The sequence below is a fragment of the Pleurodeles waltl genome, chromosome 4_2 (assembly GCF_031143425.1).
Source record: "Pleurodeles waltl isolate 20211129_DDA chromosome 4_2, aPleWal1.hap1.20221129, whole genome shotgun sequence".
NCBI lineage: Eukaryota > Metazoa > Chordata > Amphibia > Caudata > Salamandridae > Pleurodeles > Pleurodeles waltl.
The window spans coordinates 20,206,214-20,229,202 of record NC_090443.1 but is presented as its reverse complement, the minus strand read 5'-3'; positions in this window follow the sequence as shown (position 1 = coordinate 20,229,202).

Below are 22,989 nucleotides of genomic sequence, written 5' to 3'. Positions count from 1 at the left end.
CTCTCCACACAGGCATAGCCCACACAGCATGCTCCCAGTGTACTTACCTGTTTGTCTGGAGGACCATAGAGTAGCGTGTAGTGGGGGAGGACCCCATCCACCAGTTTATCCAACTACTCCGATGTGAAGGCAGGGGCCCTTTCCCCAGACACTCGAGCCATTGTCTCTTCCAGACCAAGGTCACAGCAGCAATTGCAGTGTAGGTCCTCTCCTGTCGAAGATCAGGTATTGAGTGATTGAACAAATAGAAAATGGCAGTCACGTCCGCGGCGGTGCGTACCGTCACCTCCGGAGTACATCGTCATTGGCTCCTGGGACCCATATGGTCCAATGTTAACCAATGCAGCATTGCGCCGCGGTCTCCGACCGCCTACCGCGACGGTGTACAACGCCAGCGCAGTTACCTCACATCCCATTGTCCCACTTTACAGGTCAGGCAGCCGCCATTTCAGGGGCCCACATGGCTTAATTTTTAACTGCGTCACACATACCTAGGCCTAGACTCAACACACATACAGGCCACTTTTCGGATTAGGATCCGTGTTCTTTGTAAGCTGTGGGTACGTACCTCTGAGTTGGTTGACTCTATGCTCGCTGTTGTCCTTCATAGGCACCGTCCGCTGGGACATGTGAGGAGATGGCGGCATCCTCCGGTGTACCGACCATTGGTGGACCGGTCAACAATAGAGGAAAGACGTGATTATTACATGCAGGCTTGACCGTGCCACAATCCAGGAACTGTGTACCCAGTTGGAGCCAGACCTGATGTCAGCTATCCGCCATCCCACAGGAATCCCCCCTCAAGTGCAGGTGCTGTCAATGCTCCATTTCCTTGCAAGTGGGTCATTTCAAACAACAGTGGCCATAGCATCAGGGATGTCCCAGCCTATGTTTTCCAACGTGTTGTCCAGAGTGTTGTCTGCCCTGCTGAAACACATGCGGAGCTACATCGTTTTCCCTCAGGTGGAGGATTTGCCTACAGTGAAGGGTGATTTCTATGCCCTGGGACATATCCCCAACATCATAGGTGCCATTGATGGGACACATGTGGCCTTGGTCCCCCCCTGTGGGAGTGAACAGGTGTAGAGAAACCGGAAGAGTTATCATTCCATGAATGTACAGATGGTATGTTTGGCAGACCATTACATCTCCCATGTGCATGCCATGTTCCCTGGCTCAGTGCATGACGCTTACATCCTGAGGAGTAGCAGCATCCCTTATGTGATGGGTCAACTCCAGAGGCACCGTGTGTGGCTATTAGGTGAGCACCTGGAAGCAAGTCAGTGGGAATGGTTATCTGGGTCTGGGGATATCCCTCCAGGTTAATGTATGTCATGGCTACTGACCCCAGTGAGGAATCCCAGGACAAGGGCAGAGGAACGCTACAATGAGGCCCATGGGCGAACTAGGAGGGTGATCGAACGGACCTTCGGCCTCCTGAAGGCCAGGTTCTGGTGCCTCCATATGACAGGTGGATCCCTATTCTACTCACCAAAGAAGGCGAACCAGATCATCGTGGCCTGCTGCATGCTTCACAACTTGGCTTTGCGACAACAGGTGCCTTTTCTGCAGGAGGATGGTCCAGATGGCAGTGTTGTTGCAGCTGTGGAGCCTGTGGACAGTGAAGATGAGGAAGCAGAGGAAGAAGACATGGACAACAGGGACTCAGTGATCCAGCAATATTTCCAGTGAAACACAGGTAAGAATACAGACCTGCCTACTACATGTACTTAAACACTACTGCCTCTCTACTGTCTGTCGTTTCACCCAGTGTATGGTCACTGAGTTGTCACTTTCCCTTCCGATTTCACAGATGTGGGTCCCACTGTGTGACATCTACTTTGATTCCTCATGGACTAGAGCTGTGTGACATAGGTATGTTGACATTACAAATGAAATAGCTTTTGCCACAGTTATTGCTAATACAGTATTCTGAAATCACAGACTGACTCCAGATTGTTTTGTGCTTTAAGGGAGTTTATTTAAGTGCTCAATATTGGAGGGGGTTGTAAAATGGTGAGGGGTGATGGTGGAGGAATGTCCATGGCAGAGTCCAATCTATTAGTCTCACAGGTACATTGCCCAAATGGGCATAGGAAGTGGAGCTGGGGCAGTTAAAGGATGGACAGGGTGACAAAGTGAGACAGTAGGATGACAATCAGGGTGGTCTCATTTCTTGGTGGAGGTCTTGGGATCGTTCTCTGTCTTGTTCCTGGATCTCAGGGACCGTTTGCGAGGTGGTCCTCCCTCTGCAGGGGGTGGGGTGCTGGTGTGGTGGTCCTGTGGCGGCACCTCCTGTCCACTAGCGCCGGCGGAGGTGGTGGGCAGTTCATCGTCAATGCTAGTGTCAGGGGGCCCTTGTAGTGCCACAGTGTCCCTCCTGGTGTTGAGTACTTCCTTCAGCACCCCTACGATGGTGCCCAGGGTGGAATTGATGGTTCTGAGCTCCTCCCTGAAGCCCAAATACTGTTCCTCCTGCAGGCGCTGGGTCCTCTGAAACTTGGCCAGTACCGTTGCCATCGTCTCCTGGGAGTGGTGGTAGGATCCCATGATGGAGGAGAGGGCCTCGTGGAGAGTGGGTTCCCTGGGCCTGTCCGCCCCTGTCACACATCAGCCTTCCCAGTTCCCCTGTGTTCCTGGGCCTCCGTCCCCTGGACCGTGTGCCTACTACCACTGCCCCCAGGTCCCTGTTGTTGTTGGGGTGTTGGTTAGCCTGGGTTCCCTGTAGTGGTGGACACACTGCTGATTAACGTGTCCTGGGGACGGAGGTATGGGCCGGCTGGGTGGGTGCTGTGCTGGTGTTTTCAGAGAGGGGAAGCTCTGTGGTGGCCTGTGACTGTGTGAGGGGAACCGACTGTCCCGAGGTCGCCAATGGGCCAGGCTGGTCATCTAGATCCAGTTGGACAGAGGTGCTGTCATCATTGTGGGCCTCTACTGTTGGTGGTGTGGACATGTGTGGACCCTCCTGTCTGGTGACGTTGGGTAGGGGTCCTGCAGGTTTATAAAAGGATGTTTATTACATCTGTGTGTGGCATGGTGTGCAATGGGTGGATGACCGTGTACCCCAGTGCTTGCATTCCTGTGTGGGACCTTGTGTGATGATGGTTTAGGGGGGTGTATGGGTATGTGCAGTGGCCATGCTTTACTGATGGGTGTCCATGCTTTGTTGTTGCATGCAGGGCTTGGTCTTGGGATGTGTGGTTTGTGATGTTGGGACATTTGTGAGGAGTTAGAGTGATGGGGGGGGGGGGTGGGGGTATGTGCTGGCATGCAGGTAGGGTGGGGGATGTAATAGTTAAGATTTGACTTACTAGAGTCCATTCCTCCACCTACTCCTGCGAGGCCCTCAGGATGCAGAATCGCCAAGACCTGCTCCTCCCATGTTGTTAGTTGTGGGGGAGGAGGTGGGGATCCGCCGCCAGTCCGCTGAACTTCCAGGTGGTGTCTTGAGACCACAGAACGCACCTTCCCCCGTAGGTCATTCCACCTCTTCCTGATGTCCTCCCGATTTCTTGGGTGCTGTTCCACTGCGTTGACCCTGTCCACTATTCTTCGCCATAGCTCCATCTTCCTTGCAATTGAGGTGTGCTGCACCTGTGATCCGAATAGCTGTGGCTCTACCCGGACAATTTCCTCCACCATGACCCTGAGCTCCTCCTCCGAGAACCTGGGGTGTTGTTGCTGTGCCATGGGGTGGTGTGGGTGATGTGTGGGGTGGTGTGTGGGGTGATAAGTGTGCTGATATGTAGTGGTGTGTAGTGTGTGGTGCGTGGAAGTTATGTGGGTGATGGTGTTGTGTGCCTGTGGATGCTTGTATTGTTGATGGTGGTGTCTCTCTCTGGCCTTCGTTCGTGATTTGTTTTCATAAGCGTTTGTGAGTGAAGTGGGTGTATGTTTTATATAGTATTGGGTGTGTGGGAGTGGTGTGTGTATGTGTATCAGGTGTGTGTATTTCGAATTGTCCAATGTGGCTGTGTTTTGTAAGTGTGTGTGTATTTTGAGCGCGGCGGTGTGTACCACCAATGGAATACAGCAGTTGAAAGACCGCCACGTGGATTCGTGTGTCGTGATAGTGTGGGCGTATTTCTGTTGGCGTGGCGGTGGAGGTTTTGTTTTTGACAGTTTATCATTGACCTTTGGTGTGGCAGACTTGTGTGGGTGTCTAGATTTTGGCAGATTCCGAACTGTGGGTTATAATAGCTGTGGTGGTTTTCCGCGCCCGCAGTGGTGTGTTGGCGGTCTTCTGCACGGCAGTAAGCGGCTTTTACCGCCAATGTTGTAATGACCGCCTGAGTGTGGCCTCATCAATATGGTTGAAAGGCTTGTACCATCTGAGCTACAAAATTAGTGAGCTACCAGTGGCACTGGCTTCTAGTAAATAGGCCCATATCTGACTCCATTCTAACCTAGGATGTGCTATGGATGCATTACCCACTCAGGGAATACATACACTAGCTGGATCAGTCAGTCTACAGAGTATGTGGTATCGGGGGACAGACTGACTGTCAAGATATGTAATGTATGTGGCTAGGCCTATATGACACACGTTAATATGTGCAAAACAAAATTTACCAAACAGAAATACCCAACAATCACCCTATCATGTTGTGGTACTCACACATCTGCTGTTTGGGCTTGGGTCTGAACAATATGTGTTACACATGCACACTAGCACTACAAATAAGTCTTCGCCTGAATTTTCATCCATTATTTCTGAGATTATGGGCACCAGCTTTGGTAGCCAAAACAAGTCTGATTACTTCCAAGAGGGTATATTTTTACAATTGGCATGCATCACCACAGTTTGCAATACTGAGGAGTTCAGTGAACTTAGGATGTGGGTAGTCATTCACACAAGATGCTCGTCTGGGCTTTAATGACACATTCTGCCACTATAACCCGGAATGCATCAGCACATGGCACCTTGGCAGACATTACCTTGCATATAGTCATTGCTTCTAAGAACTTGTTTAATTTTTTAACTCTTTGTGTCTTGTTTTTACAAACACACATAGATGGAGCTGTAAGAGTGACCACATTGTTTGAGTAAGACACATCAATATGATAACATACATCCCTCCTGGTGCCTAGTGGGGCAAGTGTGGCAGCATTGGCTAGGTAGCCAATCCTGCACCAAGCACAGTTGAGAAATCTGCATTTATATGTGTTATGTGAGATGCCACAATGAATTTACTATGTGCTTGTAGAGATTGATGGAGCATATGCAGACTCTAAGGGTTGCACTGTGTTCCCTTGCACATCATATGTGCCTCTATTCACAGTTATCAGACTATGGGCCTGATTCTAACTTTGGAGGATGGTGTTAAACCGTCCCAAAAGTGGCGGATATACCACCTACCGTATTACGAGTCCATTATATCCTATGGAACTCGTAATACGGTAGGTGGTATATCCGCCACTTTTGGGACGGTTTAACACCGTCCTCCAAAGTTAGAATCAGGCCCTATGACTTCACTTTACTGTCCTCCACATGAATGAGACTGTACAAATGGCTAGATGTAGAATACACACATGCAGTAATGCACACAATTTACATTTACACATCCTTTGGAATGTGGTAATATGTCTGATGGTCCGTACACTGCACCAGCACACATACTCACAACATATCCACAATGTGCCAAACTTCTATCTTTCTTTGGTGTATATCTTCCCAATGCACATGCATTTGGCACATGTTGTTGACTTGCACACATTTTTGTATACGCATGATGGTGTCCTTCAGTGTTTGTTTCACATTGCTACATACCTTTGTTATGGGCTGATAACTACTATGTGAGATTTGAGTGTTTTGAAGGTTACAGTGACATTTTGGACTTGGTCCTCATCTTCCTCATGCTCATCCGGGACCTTCGTGGTCCTCTTTTCCCTCATCCCAATGGATATTGGTAGGCACACATATGTTGTGAAATATACAGCACACAAGGATCATTTTACATACCAAAGGTGGGAGTAATGCAATCTACCCCGGACATGTCGAGGCAGCGGAAGAGGGACTTAAGAGCTCCAAACGTCTGCTTCACTATGGACTGGGACCTACTAAGTGCTTGGTTGTAGCTCCGCTGGCCCTCTATCTGGGGATGTGCAAATGGGATCATGACACACTGCTGCAGACCATACCCTTTGCCAGCTGAAAAGGCAGGAGAGGAACAATCAGTCAATGATCATGATGGTTGGTGCACCCACATTAAAGTACATGTCTATTTTGTGTCCTCAATGACTCATACACATTTCCACCAGTGTGGGACTTGCACTGACATTGTTTAACACGCACACACACACACCTTCATTTTTGGTATGACTGACACTGTTCTACACATACAAGTATCCTGGCCTGTGTGATACTCTTATAATATGTAATTCTTGTGAGTTCCAATGCCATCAACGTGGTGGATCTTTACTGATATAGAGAGTTTGCCATTGAGGAAACACCTCTTTCACACTTCTCTATTATTTTGATTTGGCACTACTCTTGGCATTTCTGGCCTACTACATGTCTGAATTTCCAATATTTACACAGTGCAGATGATATGGGCCCATTCATTCACACATATTGGATGTGACAGTAGTTGTCACAGTTGTTCAGTAGCTACTGCCATTGATAGATTAGCGAGTGCATGTCAGTGTGGAACATCATTGTCTACACATGGCAGAGCACTGTGTTCACTATGTTGACAGAACACAAGGGGAAAAATATATGGGAGTCTTACGCTGTACAGTGCAACTGGTAAACTATCAACACTGCACTGCCTCACTGATTGAGGGCAACGTAGGACATATTTTTGGACATACACCAATGCCCTTACTTTGAAGGCTACACTGGCACCCAATGGGCCGCATCGCACCAAGACAGGCATGTTAGCAAAATTGTGAATGTGCAGATGCATTTCCTGTGAGATGTACTTTGTGCATTAGGGGTTACTGTGCTGCACAGTCTGAAGCCTTCGAGGACTGATAGAGTAGATCTGTGTGTCACAAAATGAACCACACATAGGATGGCAAGAATGCATCTGATGACTAATGTAATTTTCCATGGTACACATGACCTGGAGAAGGCCAATTATTTGAAGCTTTCTGAATTTTAGAGGTATTGGATACATCACATGCCTCATAATCATTGGAATTACCCGTAGACACACAAAGAACAGACATGGAGGCCCTTCCTTCCACACAGTGTTGCAACACAGAATTTTTCATTGTGTTGTATTGTTGTGGATCTTTCACCATTTCAAGACACACACAGCAGCTTAGCATGTCTTAACATGTCTGACTTGCAGGGATGTACTGCACATGCACCATGTTGTATGGTGCAAGTATGAGGCCCACACCTCTTACTTATACTCAGTCATCCAACACAAAGATGGCTACTTTATCAAACATAATTGACTGTCATGAGGTCTGTTGTGCTCCAGATGTACTTCCAAACCAGTAGTCCATTCCCCTAATTCCCATTCTGGAAGTGCTCATTGATGATGGAGTGCCTGAAGATGTAGGCATCTTGAGCACTCCCTGGGTACTTTGCCAGCACATTTATTAACATCCTCAGATTGTCCACTATTTTCTGCACGTTGATGGCATATGTGTGATTCCTATTGCAGTACTGGTGCGATGTAGCAGTAGGAAGCACAAGTTGCACATGTGTGCAGTCCATTGCCCCCAACACATGTGGGACTCCAGCAATGGCATAGAAGCCTACCTTGTTTTTCAGTTGTTTCTGCTGTGTTGGGGAATATGTTGTACTGGGGTGTGAGGCTTATGATGGCATCCAGGACAGAGGTAGGAGTACTGAAAAGGATAGCTAGGATATTCCTGCCACTCCGGCTGTGGTGGTTTGGAATGGGCCAGATGCCAGTATGTGGAGTACTGACATCAGCTTGGCCTGTGGAGGAATGTTGGTGCACTTCTGGGATGTTGTCTGTAGTCTTGGTGCAATCTGGTACAGGAGCTGGATGATGGAGTCCCTCCTGAGCCTTTAGAAGTTGATGACCTCCTCCTCCCTGCGGTCAATGAGGGTTATCCTCTGGTGATAGCCACGCTCCCTTCTCCTGTACTGCCTATGTGGTGGTGGTCAAGGTGGTCGTGGTGGTGGTCTTCTCATTATTCCTAGATGTAGTATGAGCAGATCCATGGCATAGCTGAGCTTGCCAAAGTGCTTTGGGCATGTTCTATTTATGTACCAGTGCCAAAGCATAATTTCTTATTCCTGGGTTTCTGAGGTGCAGAAATTTCGACACATTTTGGGCTCCACAAGTCATTTGCCAACCGTGCGTCACTTTCCCAGAAACTTGTAAATATCGGTGCTTCGGTTCTGTGTTGAGTTTTAGAGGGAACGCCTACCTAGCATATGTTCAAAGTTATGTGATGCAGCAGGTTGAGGTGCAGGGGAAAAAAATCATGCAGAACAGTGAAAAGTGACGCATTGGGCCTAATGCATCACTTTGTAAATAATGAGCATGGAATGTGCTGCCGCTGCGTCAAACAAAATGAGGCAGTGGTGGCGCAAGCTCCTTGTGAATATAGAGGTATTTATGCAATAGTTTTTCCAAATTAACCAATAAAGTTACTGATCAAATATACAACTGCAGTTCCTGCCAAATTTTGGGAGCTAGTGGCATGAAAGAACGAAATCAAGATGAAGCACAACAAAGGAAGCGATAAGTGAGAAATCGCAAAGAGGCAGAAATTAGATAATGCTGATCGGAACAAGACATAAAGCAGGGCTAGGGAATAAAATAAGTAAAAACAATATACACAAATTGAAATCTGCATTGCACATAAAAAAGAAAGCCAGTCAAGATGAGCATTGATAGGGGAAAAAGGAGCATGGGGGTGGAAGGGGAAAGGAAAGATAAGGTGGATACAGGCATTTGGATGTCTTGGACTGACCCCATAAGGGACCTAGGAAGCCCACACAGAGACAGAATCAATAGTTAAGACACATGGGAAACAAAGATAAAGTAGTCTGAAAGCAGAAAAGGACAGAAAATGTTTCTTTTTAGGATATTATGCAAGTAGAATTTGAAATATGTTGTAACTGCAGAAATGCGTGGGGTGAATCCAAGAGATAAGTTAAATGATGTGCTTAATTTGTGAAATAATACGTGCTGGTGCCCAAAGTGCTGCTTAGAAGTTCACAGCCAGCGCTATTAAGTGTTGGTATGCTGATTACCAAGGATGCGTAGTCCTGAATCCATCTCAGGCCTCTTTAATCCATTGCCAGATACTCCCTGCCCCCATATCTCATGTTCCTGCTTTCTCTCTTGGTGATGGTTTTTCCATCTTTGGCTTCCTCATTCTTTGCCATATGTGTGTTTTTCCTTCTTGCTCTGGTTCAATGTCTGATGATTCACAGTAAGTGTGAGTCATCACAAATGCGTGTCGGCAACCTCCACCAGCAATCACCAGCTCAAATTAGGCAGTGCTAAAATGGAAAACCAACAGTCTGACCTGAAGAAGAAAGAGGTATCTGCACTGGAGGAAACAGAAGAAATGAAGAGGCAGATGATGAATTACCAGGGAATAAAACTCTGTTTTTTAGGTTGACTTTGAAAACAGAAAAAAGGTGAGAACGCATTGCTGTAGATGTGTTTAAAAATAGAAGTTTTGTGAATCAACAGCATAAAAATGAGAATCAAATCCAAATAGAGAAATTATACTAAAAAGAGACACTATGGCTCATTATGACTTTGGTGTTCTTTTTGCAAGACCACAAAAGCCATGGGTGCCACTTCAGCTTTGTGGAAGACAGTGTCTGTCTCATCGTCATTATTTTCCCTATTGCGAGGGTGATGCATGCAGTTTGTTTTTCAAAGGTCCTAATCAATTTTCCTGCTCCCTTTGTGAGCAGTTGTAACAGCTTTTTGAGGTTTTTCTTATCCATTTGTGGTCATGGGACATAATGAGGTGCAACAGGTCCCTTACGTAGCAGGGGCATCTGATGCACTGGGGTAAGGGGATGTTGGGGATTATAGTATCTGGCATACTTTTGCCATATGCACAGAATCTGTTGCATATAGGGAGAGTCCCAGTCTGGATTTACCTCCCCATAGAGGATAAAATCCTCAGCATTTGTCATGGCATGTAGATCAAAGGACCCTTCTCTTGGCCATAGGCTTATCTGTAGGGCTAGGCCTTGAGTCTACCCAGCTAAATTATCTGTTTATGGTACGACATTATACCAACTGCTTTCTCCTTGGCCAACCATCTCATTAGAGGTGAGATCATTGCCACGCGATGACAATTAAGCACTCAGCTGTGGTGTTGGTCTGTCACGTAGCGTCACTCCCCCGTAACCTCACAAGGTCCTTTTCTGAGATATGGTTGACCATGCATTCCCTGAAACCGTAACTGTTTCAGCCCTGTCGCTCTGGGTTTCCTAATATTAGAGAAAGCGCCTGCTCTCCTTCTCTTGTTATCTTTCTAAACATATTAGTGTGACTAGGCAACCTAATTAATACATCCCTATGATCAAGATTGATGAGGGGGCTATCTCAGGTTCTAAGGTTGTAGGTGGGGAGTCTAGTCTCCTGAGATTGAAGTACTTCACCCACGTCATCTGCATACCTATGTACTGATTCTATTTTGACTGCCATTCTCCCAAAATTTCCATGAAATCGTTCTGATATAATATTGTGATGTCCTTCTTTCCCTGTGTTTTTCTCTTTTCTATCTTCACTTCGTCATAACCATTTCTGAATCTTCTCTGGTGTAATTATAATGCTTGCTTTCTCCTTTTTGCCAAGGTGGCAAATCATCCTCAGTCTTTTTAAAGTCCTCATCCTTTTCTCAAGGTACCCGCCATCAGGCCATACCAACAGCCCTATCTACCTAATCATTCCACCTTGCATCATCTGCATCTCTCTTTTGCAGAGTACACACCCGCTCTTTGAGCCTCTTTTTTGTAAAAATGTGCAATGTTGCTGATGAGATATGTGACTGATCGTCAATGTCTCGTGGACCCTGCCCCTCGTCTCTACCCTCTTGGGAAGGGACCCGACCAAACGTAACCGAGAATCACCTGAACTTGTTTGTTGTTTGGGAGTATTTGAGTGTTTTGGCCTTGATGTCTGTAGGGAAACACTAAGGGGTATCTTTGGAGAGAGTGATGGGGTCACAACCTCTGGATTCTCATATCCCACTACAGCTTCTTACAACTGTGCTAATGGCTAAATACTGGGTACCTTGGAAGAGTTACTTGTAGGGTTACATGGCAGTGGGGGAGCAAATAAGGTACAAGAAGTCCATATTTAAAGAGTTTTTAGGCTTCTCACAAAAGACTCACCACAAGGCTATGGAGACTTCTCGCTTCTGTAAGTTAACTCTTGTATATTTACTTTTAAGGTATGTGGTAGTATATTCTAATATGTTATCATCAAATGTCCCTTCGTTTGGCCATGGGAACGAGGGTTTCTGGGTAGCCTTAAACCACAATATTTATAATATTTCTGTAATATTTTCTCCAGGAAAGGTTTTCTTCTTGTGTTCTAGGGGAGTCTCCATAGTCCCTAATTTCTAGCAACTTTTTTATATTAACTTTTTAGCTTTCTATCTAAACACTTGATGTTTTACCTATTTAAAACTCCTTTTCCTGCTTTTTTACAGTATCCGTCAATCCGGAATCTGTCAATTTATTTCTTAGTTACACATTATGGGGGTCATTATGACCCCGACGTTGAGTGGTAATGTGGCGGCAGTACTGCCAACAGGCTGGCGGTACATACCGCCATATTATGAGAATGGTAGGTTGGCTGCAGGCAACGCGCCACTCCTCCACTCAAACTGCCATGGCGGTAGCAGCTGCCGGGCCGGAGATATCAATCTCCAGCCCGGCGGCCGCTATAGTACCACCAGCGGCATTTTGAGCCAGCCTACCACCTTGGTTTTCGTGACGTTAGCAACGCCACGAAAAACATGGCGGTAGGCCCTACCAGTGACAGGGAATTCCTTCCCTGTCACTGATAGGCAGCTCACCTACCCCAGATACCCTCACCCCCCTCCTTCCACACTCCCCCCTTCCGATCCCTCACCCCCCCAGACACGCACACACCCACAGACACGGACCACGCATACAGCTACTCACTCACACTGCCATACACGCATTCATATGCATACATTCAGTCATGCTCACACACAAAGGTACACACATTCACACTGACATGCAGACATGCACTCACATTACCATTCATACACGCATTCACACACATCATACACCCATGCAAACACTACTACATACACAGATGCATTCACGCACACATTCACACATTCATGCACACAACCCCACACCCCTCACCCTCCTCCCCTGTCGGAAGCCCAATTTACCTTCTTCCACGTGGTCTTCCGGCAGGGCACGGGAAGGGGCGCTGCTACCGCCAGCAGCGCCCGCCAGCAGAACACCGCCAGGCCATATTACAGGTCATGATACGGCTAGTGACGGTCTACTGGCGTGGCGGTGCTGGTGGTAGCAGCGCCACCTTACCACCATCCGCCAGTATGATCATTGCCGGATTTCCACCCTTCTTGTGGCGGAAGTCCGGCTGTAGTCATAATTGGGCGGACAGATGGTAGCCGTAGTGATGGTCTTTTGGTGGCTGTCACCTCGGCGGTAGGTGGTTTTTAACGCCAAGGACATAATTAGGGCCTATGAGTCATAACAATATGAAACAACATTACACTTTGGTCTATTTCCATACACATACACACATTCATCACCAACATATTTAAAATATAAACACTAACTATTTCTAAAAGTCAATGACAGTTTTTTACTCTAAACTATATAGTAGGCCGGTAGCAGCTGGTCACTTCCATCCAAATCAAGAGAGGATAACCCCCAAACTCATAAGCCAACTAGGGAAAACTCTCTACTGACTACGTAGCACCTAAACCTAATACTGTGCAATGTTCATACACAATCATGCATATGACAAACCTATTTACACTTCATCCAAATTTACCATTGCCAAATAAACAATTCATAAAATATGCAAACATGGAACAGAGTCTGAGTTTTCCTCACCTTAAAGACAGCAATCTCCAGGTCCTACCTGCCTCCATGGCTAGGAAGGACTTTAGGTAACACGTTGTCTGCTTACCTTGCCAAAATACGCAATTGTCTATGCAGTGTGGGTAGATGGTATTCCAGTGAGAACAGCCTGTCAAGGGCAAATGGGACTCCTGGCTGGCTCATCGACTGTTGTGGGAAAACAGAAATAAAGACAGAAAAGACTTCTCTTGGCAAGGTAAAGGTAGGTGTATTTGTTGTGGCCTTGAGACCTGTTACTTCCCCAGAGGTAAACAGCTGATCTCAATCTGCTGCTGGCAGGCAGGTATTTGTATAGTTGAGAAAGTAATGACCTAAACACAATTGTCTAAAAAAAGCAAATAACAGGTCAAAGAATACATTACTAAATATACTTTTATATAAACATCACCGTACCTGTGTCTTTTAAACTCTCTGCATTCTCTTATTGTAAGTCTAACAAAGCTTTGATGAAACATTAGCTCCCCCTTGAGCCTGTGTGAGTGTTTTTTGCTCTGCTCCCAAGACTCCTTATCAGAGTCTGTGTACTCTTGAATGAAGTTACCTTTCACCCATGTTCTCCAGGTCACGTGTCCTTTAACTAGGAAAATGTGCTTGTGTGCTGTGATCATAAACTCTTCAAGGCTTGTTTAAACATGTGTTTCGATTTCACTGAAATTTGCTGATCTACCGCGGACTATATGACCTCCCCTCCTTTAGACAGACAACCTCAGGTTGATGACTTCCTCAAAGATATTGAACTCCCTCACCCCAATCCCCTGGGAAGAGAGGAATTGAACACCCCACTGACCGTCCAGGAGGTCAGGACAGCCATCAGAGGCGCTGCTACCCAGAAAACCACCAGCTTCGATGGGCTTGCGGTTGAGTTCCACAAAACTTATGAAACGCTCCAAGCCCCGAAATTGCTAGAGCTCTATCAGGCTGCTCTTGAGGAGGGCTGTCTCCCACCAACTTTTCATGAATCACTGCTAGCGTCCTTGCCCAAGCTGAACAGAGACCCATTAGGTGTTACATATTACATCCACTTTCAATGTTAGGGACAGACTGCAAGATACTCAGTAAAATCATAGCCCTTAGGTTAATGGTCCATCTACCTCGCTGGTGCACAAGCACCAAAACGGCTTTGTACCCGGGAGATCCACTACTCACAACATTCAGGGACTTTATAGGCTCATGGAAGTAGCCTTGCATTGCTAGCCATATGTGCCCTTTCTTCTGTTGGTACCTTGAAAAGGTATTCAACATAGTATATTAGACATACCTATTCTCTGTACTGGCCCGATTTGGCATTAATGGCCCACTTCTGAGGCTCATTCACCTTTTCTATACTGCCCCCTCTCCCTGTTCCTGTTCATCATGGCAATGGAGCCATAGGCCCACAGACTGAGCCAGTGGGGCGCGGCTTGAGGGATCCTGTTGCCTGCTAAACTGCATGTAGCGTCACTGTATGCAGACAACAGACTCATATATGTACATGACATCAGTGAAGGGATCACAGAAATTGCACAGATCCTATCAGAATTTCACAGGGCCTCAGGACTTGCTGTTAAATGGAATAACTCATGAGTCTTCCCCTTGAGATGGGAATGCCTCCACAACTCCTACAGGATGACTTCTACACTTTACAATGAGAACCCTTCACCTTTTGTTATCTTGGTATCTGAATATATCACAACACCCAAAATATTATAGATGGCAACCTCCCATGTACCATCTCCTCCCTCCATCCCCATCAAATGCAGTTCTGGGGCACATTACCAATGTCGGTTCTGGGGCGTGTAGCCCTTGCCAAAATGGTGGTGCTGCATCAGTTATTTTTCTTTTCACAATCTTCTTGTTCTTATCCCACAGAACCACCTTTCACGCCCTACAGGCAGCTCTTGGCAGCTTCCTCTGGAACAAATGCAGGAGAAGAGTAGCATTACATAATTTCAGCTGCCACCAGACAAGAGGGGCCTGGGGGTGCTGAATTTTTGACATTATTATTTGACCGCACAGCTACAGCGGCCGGCTCAATGGGTAGTAGGGTGGCCGACAGAGGAAATAGGCCCCATGCAGGTGACTAAGGCAAAGGAAATTGTAGGCACAACACTTCTCCCACAGGCCCGCCTCCTCACAGTGGCTAACTCCTTTTGCTTACGCTTTATGGCAGGCCTTACTCCATACTCACGGGAATATGGCTGGACACTCTTTCAACCTTCTGTACACACATCGGATGGGAGGGTGTCAGAACATTGGCTGAAGCAGGAGAACAAACAGTTGGTGATCTTTTCCATGACGGTACACTGATGCCATTTGCTTAATTACAAGAGGAACATAATCTCCCAATGGGACACTTCCTGGCATATGGGACACTGGTGGCTGAGTTAGACTGCTTATGATACAGAACGTACATAGAGCCGGAACATCACCCGATAGTACATACCCTCCACATAAAGGTCATTGGTCACCGACTTGTCACGTGGTTTGCCAAAGTGCTGAAGTCTAACCCCTGTGATCCCTTAGTTGCAATGCGGAGATGCTGGGAGTGGGATGCGAGTTTACAACAAAGAGTTGGATACAGTCCTTCAATACGTGTGCAAACACTCCAAAAACTCAAAATTCCAGTACATCCAGCACAACGTATTGCACAGAGTGTATCTCACCCCTGTTACTTTGTACAAAATGTACGGTTCCTCCCCTCACTGCCCCAGTTGTTGAGCACCGATCGCCAATATGGTTCACAAGTTTTGGGGTTGATCCGGAATGGGCACTAGATGGAAGGAGATCACTGACACTCTTTCATGAAATAACGGGGCGCACTGATATTCCCACCATGGAGGAACTCCTGCTGGGTCTGTATAAAAAACGCAAAACTTCAAAAGACACCACTAGATTCAGTGACCTGGGACTTTTCCTAGCCAAACGGTATATAGCAATGCATTGGAAAGCGAACACCATTCCTTCCATGCAGCATTGGTGTGCAGTAACCTTAAAATGGGGCAGGGCAGAAGCTGTTGCTCTACATCGCAAAGAGTCCCCCTGGCAGCATCTAGGGATGCCCTGCTGCAAGAATTACAGGTATATGAAGATGCTTTATCCACTTGAGAAGCAGTTACCCCCACCCCTCAGTTTACATTGCTGGGAATCACATGACCTGAGCTCCATCGTCATCGGTGGAGTGGGCCTCCCCGACTGTTGACTCAGTCGTTATTCATGACAAGTGCAGCACCGGGCTTGCCAATGGGAACTCTACCACCTGCATTAGTGTGTTATTGTTACTGTACTATATCCCATAGTAAAGCACCTACCATGTCATACCACTGTTTTTGTTCTATATGTCATGTAGTGATCTGTAGTTTAGCACCTTTTCTTTAACAATGCTGTTACAGAACCATTGGCTGCAGCCACATGGCCAAGCCTCTATATAGTATTAGAGAGTGTAAGTAAATGTTGTTAACTGATGTGACAAACTGTACAATGTATTATAATGTGAAAATCAATAAAAATGGTTAAAAGAATTACTGTAGTGGGATCCTGGAGGAGGAGAAGAAGTTAGTGAACAGAGCATGGCCATCGGCAGGGCCCAACCTTGCTGGACAGCTCACATGGGTAATTTCTACCACTATGGTTAATGTGCTTATGTTGATTTTACCGTAACAGACTGGAGAAAAGCTTATGCACAGTTCACAACCCCCCCTTGTCCCATCCCCCCCCCCTCCCAACTGTGACACAGTGGAAGAAGGATCTGATGGATGGATAATAGCTGATAAAATTCATATTAGGCTTACAAGGTGAGACGAAGCAGTGGAGGACAATTTAGTAACTTGGAGTGAGATGATTCACAGAGTCACAGAACCATCAGATGACAGAACCATGAACATAATGGTGGGGAGGGACAGGGAAAGGGGTGGAAAATGGGATAGGGGAAACCCTGAGAGAAATGGACCTAGAAGTAGGACCCTCTGTACATTACACAAAAAGATGTGCAGAACATAAACTGAGTGTAAGGATATTAATGGAAACCTAGCACCCAAGTAGCTGCTGCATTGCATTGGGCCTGAGTCACAATCTGCATTTTGTCCAGCGTGAAATAAATAGTACTACAGTAGTAGTGTATTACTTAATGCAGTTCACAAACCTATGGCCAGAGACCTCTGCCTCACATATCTTTTCTGTGAAGAGGCCTCTGACACATGGCAGGAAACTCTTCACATTTAAGTCATATATTTACTCAAATGTTTTGCAACACATTACAAGAAACAAAGTTGCTGAATTGCATTGCATGAGAGGGAGAGAGCAAGACAGCACCGTATCTACAGAGATATGGGGGTAGATTTATGGAAAGTGGCACTGCACCGAGTGCAGCGCCACTTTTCCTGCGCCCCTTAGCACCCCCCTACCACCACTATGTGTGTGCCGTATTTAAAATATGGTGCACCGTGGTGCAGGGTAGGGGGCAATAGCATCATTTCTCATGATGCTATTGATGTACTCTGCAGGAGTAGCGCCAAAATGTTGGCGCTACTCCTGCAGAGTACAGAGGACTCATTCTAAAGAATGCAAACCCCTTTTTAATGCCTGCTCTTGAGCAGACGTTAAAAGTGCAGTAAAAAATGGCGCCATTTTTCCAGCTCCCCTAATGGGAGAATGCCCCCTTTGCATACTTTATGCCTGGGTTACAGGCATTGCGCCACTCTGTAAATACAGGGAGTGCAGAATTATTAGGCAAGTTGTATTTTTGAGGATTCATTTTATTATTGAACAACAACCATGTTCTCAATGAACCCAAAAAACTCATTAATATCAAAGCTGAAATTTTTGGAAGTAGTTTTTAGTTTGTTTTTAGTTTTAGCTATGTTAGGGGGATATCTGTGTGTGCAGGTGACTATTACTGTGCATAATTATTAGGCAACTTAAGAAAAAAAAAATATACCCATTTCAATTATTTATTATTACCAGTGAAACCAATATAACATCTCAACATTCACAAATATACATTTCTGACATTCAAAAACAAAACAAAAACAAATCAGTGACCAATATAGCCACCTTTCTTTGCAAGGACACTCAAAAGCCTGCCATCCATGGATTCTGTCAGTGTTTTGATCTGTTCACCATCAACATTGCGTGCAGCAGCAACCACAGCCTCCCAGACACTGTTCAGAGAGGTGTACTGTTTTCCCTCCTTGTAAATCTCATATTTGATGATGGACCACAGGTTCTCAATGGGGTTCAGATCAGGTGAACAAGGAGGCCATGTCATTAGATTTCCTTCTTTTATACCCTTTCTTGCCAGCCACGCTGTGGAGTACTTGGACGCGTGTGATGGAGCATTGTCCTGCATGAAAATCATGTTTTTCTTGAAGGATGCAGACTTCTTCCTGTACCACTGCTTGAAGAAGGTGTCTTCCAGGAACTGGCAGTAGGACTGGGAGTTGAGCTTGACTCCATCCTCAACCCGAACAGGCCCCACAAGCTCATCTTTGATGATACCAGCCCAAACCAGTACTCCACCTCCACCCTGCTGGCGTCTGAATCGGACTGGAGCTCTCTGCCCTTTACCAATCCAGCCACGGGCCCATCCATCTGGCCCATCAAGATTCACTCTCATTTCATCAGTCCATAAAACCTTAGGAAAATCAGTCTTGAGATATTTCTTGGCCCAGTTTTGACGTTTCAGCTTGTGTGTCTTGTTCAGTGGTGGTCGTCTTTCAGCCTTTCTTACCTTGGCCATGTCTCTGAGTATTGCACACCTTGTGCTTTTGGGCACTCCAGTGATGTTGCAGCTCTGAAATATGGCCAAACTGGTGGCACGTGGCATCGTGGCAGCTGCACGCTTGACTTTTCTCAGTTCATGGGCAGCTAATTTGCGCCTTGGTTTTTCCACATGCTTCTTGCGACCCTGTTGACTATTTTGAATGAAACGCTTGATTGTTCGATGATCACGCTTCAGAAGCTTTGCAATTTTAAGAGTGCTGCATCCCTCTGCAAGATATCTCACTATTTTTGACTTTTCTGAGCCTGTCAAGTCCTTCTTTTGACCCATTTTGCCAAAGGAAAGGAAGTTGCCTAATAATTATGCACACCTGATATAGGGTGTTGATGTCATTAGACCACACCCCTTCTCATTACAGAGATGCACATCACCTAATATGCTTAATTGGTAGTAGGCTTTCGAGCCTATACAGCTTGGAGTAAGACAACATGCATAAAGAGGATGATGTGGTCAAAATACTCATTTGCCTAATAATTCTGCACTCCCTGTACAGCGCAGAGATTTCGGCCTTCTTGGGCCACATTAACGTAAAAAATAATGACGGTAATGTGGCGCAAGGTGACACTAGGGCATTACAAATTTGCCACATGGTGCTGTCCTGATCTCTCTCAAGTGCTTTTGTGCCTCACACACACCTTTATGCAGGGGTGAGCTAGAGTGTGTACTTGATGTCAAGCATAGGTTTTGTACTGGAAGGATACCCTTCTAGTACAAAATAGTATGCTTAGACTATATTTTAAACCTTACCTACTTTGTATGTGTATTGTACAGTGCATCACTCAGCTGCAAAGTTGGAAAAGATTAGAGAAATAAAAGTATTTATTCTCCTTAATGCCTATGTCAAAGCTGCATGCTTTTTGGATGTAAAACCCTGTCCATTTTTTTAGTAGCTAGGGTTTTGATTAAAAAACTGTGGGTGGTTGCATTGAAATGCTCATGTACCACCCGTGAGACACACCTTGATGCCAAGTAATACAGCTCTAGGAACTGATTTGCTTTACTTTCAGGCGACTTTCAAGGTTTTCTATTTTTGCGGTGGAAATCAAATTTGAAATAATCATCTTGTGTCAAATTGTGTCACTTTTGTGATGAAAACCTAGTAGAAATTGTTAGTAAATATGTCCCAAAGTATACAACTTTTGAGTTAATGTTGGAGGGATGAAGAGAACCGATGGAAAAATAGGGAAAATAACTTAAAAATGGGTGAGAATAAGGGAAAATAAACTTAATAAGGGGTTTGGGAAGGACATGCTATTTCAAAACACCCAAAAAGTGAAAAACCATTGCAAAAAGGATGATAATGCATATGTATATGTGTGTATGTATATATATATATATATATATATATATATATATATATATATATATATATATATATATGCATATATATAGATATATATATATATCTATGGATAGATAGATAGATAGATAGATAGATAGATAGATAGATAGATAGATAGATAGATAGATAGATAGATAGATAGATAGATAGATAGATAGATAGATAGATAGATAGTGTTTCTTTGGCTCCAACCAACGCTGCCTCTCCTCCATGCCAGGCTTCATGCAACAAAAACGCTCCCAACTAGGAAACAATGACTGGCACTCCAGAGCATTGATTGAATTCTATGTCAGGACCGGAGGTTCCGATTATGCTTCTCTTTCTTTACTACACATTTCACAGCAGCCAATCAAATACAATAACAATAAAACTGTAATGAAAAACTACACATCCCATGAACCCCAGATCTTGTGTCACATGGACCAATACTTCCACCATCCTAACCTCCTCTTTCTTTGCTGCTCAGCAGCCAGATAAGCCACATTTGTTCCTTCTCCTGATGTGTGCATTATGCTAGCGACTGTGAACATTATTGCTTATTTCTAGCGGATGTGAGCGTTGGTCTTGGAATTTCTGTTACTGTGGCAACGGTGTTGCTGACAGCGCTGACTTCGCGGGCCATCAGCAACGCGTACTGCCAGTGGGACATGCGCTCCATAACAGCGTCACTGTTTTTAAATGTTGTATTTATTTCTGTCAGCAGGGAGTGCTCCAGCCTCTCGAGGCTGCTACATCTTGTCGCACACCTTCATTTCTTGTGGAGAGGGAGCAGGAGTGGCCGTCATATTAAGCCGGCCACTAATCCCCATTCTAGTCCTTCGGGACTGTAGCACTCGCGTGCATGCATGTTTTCACTTGCGCATTTTTTGAATGCAGATCTGAGGTGAAATGAATGATCCCAGTGTGCTCTAGAGTCTAGGAGCAGCGTTTTGGGATAAAAAATACAGAAATTGTGTGCTACCTGGCTCCCTACACCCTGAGGCATCGGAAAGTGTCTAGGGTTGTATAAAATTGTGCATAGGCTCTGCCTAGAGTGCTTGCAGGTGCCTCCCTCCACGCTTTAATCTAACTGCTTGCTCCTGCTGGGTTTGCACTCCCCCTTCGGACAGTTCATAGACTGTTTATCGTCAGTGAGTGGCTGCACTCTCTAAACTGCAATATGAATCATCACGATTCCTATGAGGCAGAGTGTGGGGGAAATGCAGGAGATACCCCCTCCTTTGAGGAGAGTCTGGTGGAGGCGTTGGATTCTAATGTTCAACTCTCCATGAATAGGGTTTTGACCAAGGCTCTCGGCCCTCTGACGTCCTACCTTAAAAGTATTGTGCGCCAGCAAGGCTGGTTGCCCTCTATCGCAGCCTCTCTGGAGTCTACATCTCAGCCGCCTAAACCTTCCAAAGGGAAATCCAAGGCTACGAAATGGGAGCATGCTAAGGCATTCAAACGATTGTCAGCGAATGTTCTAGATAAACATGGATATAGCAACCCACGCAATCAGGCGCCCTCCTCAGAAGATTCTCACCATTCTGATTCCTCTCATGAATCACTAGATAGTGTCCAGGAAGAGCGACCTGGCCTCAGCAAAAGAAAGTGCCCGGATTGTGGCTCAGATTCACGCCTGGCGCCTCTGTAGGTATTAACTTTCGACCCTACGGAGATAGTTCATCCCCATTCCACCAACTGGACCCCCTTCCTGAGGGGCAAGCAATGTCCAATCACACCTCAGATAGGCTTCGACAAGGACGTCAGGATGAGGCTCAGGTCTGAATGCCCCAGACCGGAACTTGAGGGCAAGGTTTCAGATACACCAGAGGTGGACCCCACCATGGTGAAATTTATGAAAAAATGGGCCAAGGACCCCCAAAAATGGCTGTCAAGATCGACTACTGGACATTTCAGGCCCCATAACTAAGATATTGGAGCTGGGGTTCCAAGCCAAGGAATCCGGTGTACCAGATGACCCGGATGTGCTTATTGGAGGTGCACAACGCGCCGTTTGTCAGTTGGGCAAAGCCAATGTGGCAATATAGACAGAACGAAGGTGCTCGATTCTAATGTGCATAGATCCCAAGCTCAATGATCTTGCTTCCTCTGAGGCAGGGCCTGTGGTCCAAGGCCTCCTCTTTGGTGGGCCATTTGTCAAAGACTTGGACAAGTTTGCGGCAACCTACAACACCTTGGATAAGGCACGCCTATCTTTAAAGAAGGTCTTTCGAACCTACCTTTTTGGGAGGGCTGGATGATATGGGCCAGTTCATCAGGCCGAAGTGTGTACCAGGGCTCCCAACGAGATGGTTTTAATTGCCCCTGTGGAGGGTGGCAAGACCAGCAGACGGACCAGACCTTCTACCCCACCAGATCTCGTGGGGGCCACCACTGCTTCCGCAGAGGCTATGGCAGGGGCCCTCAAAGAGGCAACTCTGAGGCAGGATACTTAGGTGAGGCTTATACTGTTATCAGAAGTGATTTTGGGGGCAGAATCAGATCATTGCTTCACAACTGAAGATCTCTGACTCAAGATCCGTGGGTCCTCGAGTTTGTAATGGGGTACAAGATGAAGATCTACAGCTCCCCAGTACAGGCTACCCCTCCTCAGTAGCGACATTTTTCCCAACAAGTTCACGAACTCAATTCAGAGGAGATTTCTGCTCTCAGACAAAAAGACGCTGTATGTTTTTCCACCCCTCATCCCGGGGGATTCATCAGCACCATATATCTGGTCAGCAAAAGAGGGGGTGGTGCGCGATTAGTGCTCAGTTTAAAGTTGTTCAATTCTTGGATTGTCTATCAACATTTCAAGATGGAAGGTACCCGCCTTCTTTGAGATCT